Source organism: Chenopodium album, chromosome 4 (assembly GCF_948465745.1).
Source record: "Chenopodium album chromosome 4, dcCheAlbu1.1, whole genome shotgun sequence".
Classification (NCBI taxonomy): domain Eukaryota; kingdom Viridiplantae; phylum Streptophyta; class Magnoliopsida; order Caryophyllales; family Amaranthaceae; genus Chenopodium; species Chenopodium album.
The window spans coordinates 30982445-30985767 of record NC_137837.1 but is presented as its reverse complement, the minus strand read 5'-3'; the positions used below and the strand labels follow the sequence as shown (position 1 = coordinate 30985767).

The 3323-nt window shown below is 42.6% G+C and overlaps 1 non-coding gene across 1 annotated transcript; it reads right to left on the bottom strand.

Moving 5' to 3' along the window:
- Positions 1-213: 213 nt before the first annotated feature.
- Positions 214-321, bottom strand: LOC145629686 (small nucleolar RNA R71). Its single transcript, XR_014111843.1, has one exon. It is a non-coding gene; the product is annotated as a small nucleolar RNA R71 (small nucleolar RNA).
- Between the last annotated feature and the right edge of the window lie 3002 nt (positions 322-3323).

Sequence of the window (3323 nt, the reverse complement as noted above, 5' to 3'; positions counted from 1 at the left end):
CCTATTGAACATTTGGACCGATTCCTTGAATTGTGCGCAATGATGCAAACCAATGAAGTGAGTCAAGACTACATTCATATGCACCTTTTCCGGCAATCTCTCACCGGACGAGCAAAGAAATGGCTAAAGCAAGTAAAGCCTAACACTCTCACAACATGGAGGGAGGTGGTAAAGGCGTTCTTGAAGCGCTTTATCTCCGAGGAGAAGACCGCCGAAATGAAAAGGAAAATTGCATCATTTGAGCAAGATGCCGATGAAAGTCTTGGTGAAGCATGGGAGAGATTCAATAAGTTGGTACAAGCATGTCCCCACCATGAGTACAATCAAGGGTTGCTCATGCGGTTTTTCTACGACGGATTGGAGCCCATGTCAAGAGCCAATTTGGATGCGGGGGCGGGTGGTCAATTAATCAAGATCCCTCAAAATCAAGTTGAAGCAACAATAGAAGAGGTAGCAAAGAATTACTCTTGGGGGGGGGGGCCGAAGAAGAAACGCTCCAAAGAGAAGTGGTATTTACGAATTTGAGAAAGTTGATCAATTACAACATCAAATTAATCAACTAACAAAAGGGCTTTCCAAGTTGAACACGAGTGTGAATGCAAGTTCAAGTTGTGGAGCAAGCTCTTCTCAAGTTAACTCTTTCTCTTGTCAAAATTGTGGAGGAACGAACCATGATACATCCTATTGTGGAGGTTTACGCCCCGAACATGTAGCGGCATACAACACAAGGCAAGAGGGATTTAGAGGAAGCGGCGGTGGAGTAGCTTGGAGACAACCACCACCCGGGTTTGTACCTCAACCTCAACAATGGAACCAACAAGATCAACCTTCCTATAACTCCAACCCTCAATATCAAAATCCACCTCTATCTCAACCCTAAAACCCAAGAGGAAGCTATCCAAGGAACAACCAATACAACAATCAAACCCAAGCACCTCAAAGATATCATCAAGAACAAGCACCTCAAGCAGAACTAACTCAAACTTAACCCCTCTAAGCCATGCAAGCACAAATGCAATCTTTTGGGCAACAAATGCAAGAGATAAGAGCTCACAACAAGATGGTTGATTCACAACTAGCTCAATTGGCCGAGATAACTCCTTTCAATTCACCATCCACACTACCCGGACAACCACAACCTAACCCATATCACAATCCGAAACCCGATACATGCAAGGCGATCACATTGAGGTCGGGAACTTCCTATGAAGGGCCAAATAAAGGGGATAGTGAGGAAAAGAAGGGAAAAGAGAAGAGTGTGAATGAAAACAAGGGAGGTGAGAAAGAAAAGGGTGATGAGATAGAAGGAGGTTCGGAGAAGAAGAAGCTTGACAATGAGAAGACAACTTCAATTCCTAGTGAGGCTAGGAATCTTGATGGACCGGTTCCTTTTCCCGGTCCGCTTGCGGAGACGAAGTTGAATGACAAGTTCACAAAATTTCTTAGTGTCATGAAGAACTTGCATATCAACCTCCCTCTTCTTGAAGTTGTGACACAAATGCCATCTTACTCTAAGTTCCTCAAAGATATTCTCACCAACAAGAGGAAGCTCAATGATGAGCTCATCACCCTTCCATATCAAGTGAGTGCTCTTGTCCAACATAAGATGCCCAAAAAGGAAAAAGACCCGGGAAGTATCACTTTCCCGGCGAAAATTGGGAACATGGAAGCTAGGGGAGCCTTAGCCGATCTTGGAGCAAGTGTTAGTTTAATCCCTCTATCCATTGCTCAAAAACTCAATATAGAGATGATCCCTACAAGGAAGACAATTCAATTGGCCGATCGATCGGTGAAATTACCTTGTGGAGAGCTTGAGGATGTTCCAATTCAAGTAGGACACATCTACGTGCCTTGTGACTTTGTAGTGATGGATATGGAGGAATATGTTAACACTCCTTTGATTTTGGGACGTGTAGCTCTTAAAAATTTGGGGGCGGTCATCAATTGCAAGAACAACACCATCACATGTGAAGTGGCCGATGAAAAGATTGTCTTTGAATTTTCTAAGTTGCTCAAGACCCCCATGGTTGAAAAATGCTATAGAGTTGATGTTGTGAATGAAGATCTAGATCGCTTGGGGAGGGTCGTGATGAGGCCTCAAGATCCAATGATAGAAGCCCTTACATGCAAAGAAGAGTTCCACTCTCAAGAGGCTATAGAATTTGTCATGTCAATGGAGGAATCCTCAAAGGATGAAGTTGAACAACAAGTTGAGATCGAGCTTGAGTCCAAGGAGGATAAATTGGAGGAGAGTTCTAAGCCTCCTCCCAAGGTAGAACTCTAGCCCATTCCCCTTCTTTGAAATACCCTATTATTGTCAATGCTACCCTAGATGGTCTTAATTTGGAAAAACTTCTTGATGTTTTAGGAAAATATAGGGATGTGATAGGGTATAGCATTGATGATATCAAAGGTATTAGCCCTTCTTTATGCATGCATCGTATTCATCTTGAAGATGATCATTCCACCTCCATTGAACCTCAAAGAAGGTTGAACCCCAACCTTCAAGAGGTTGTGAAGAAAGAAATTTTGAAACTACGTGAGGCGGCCATCATCTATGCTATCTCTGGTAGCAAATGGGTTATCCCGGTTCATGTAGTTCCAAAGAAGGGTGGAATGACCATAATCAAGGATGAAAAGGGAGAGGAAATCTCCACCCGGACGATGACCGGGTGGAGAATGTGCATTGATTATAGGAGATTGAACAAAAACACCAAGAAAGATCATTTCCCTCTCCCTTTTATGGACCAAATGCTTGAAAGGCTTTCTAACCATGCTTTCTTTTGTTTCTTGGATGGGTATTTTGGAATTTTCCAAATCCCTATCCATCTAAGTGATCAAGAGAAAACTACTTTCACATGTCCATATGGGACATTTACATACCGAAGAATGTCATTCGGATTATGCAATGCTCCCTCAACTTTTCAAAGATGCATGACTTCCATTTTCTCTAAGATGCTTGAAAAAGAAATTGAAGTTTTCATGGATGATTTTAGTGTTGGTGGCTCGTCTTTTAACACTTGTCTTTTTAACCTTGAAAAAGTTTTGAAAAGGTGTCAAGAGACGAGTGTGGTTTTAAATTGGGAAACGTGCCATTTTATGGTCGAGGAGGGCATTGTCCTCGGCCATAAGGTTTCAAAAAATGGCAGTGAGGTTGGTTCGGCAAGGTTTTGGTGATTGAAAAGTTGCCCCCTCCTACTTCCATCACGGGGGTACGGGCTTTTCTTGGGCATGCCGGTTTTTATCGGAGGTTTATCAAAGATTTTTCTTCAATCGCCAAAACTTTGACCGAATTACTCAAAAAAGAGGTTGTTTTTAGCTTC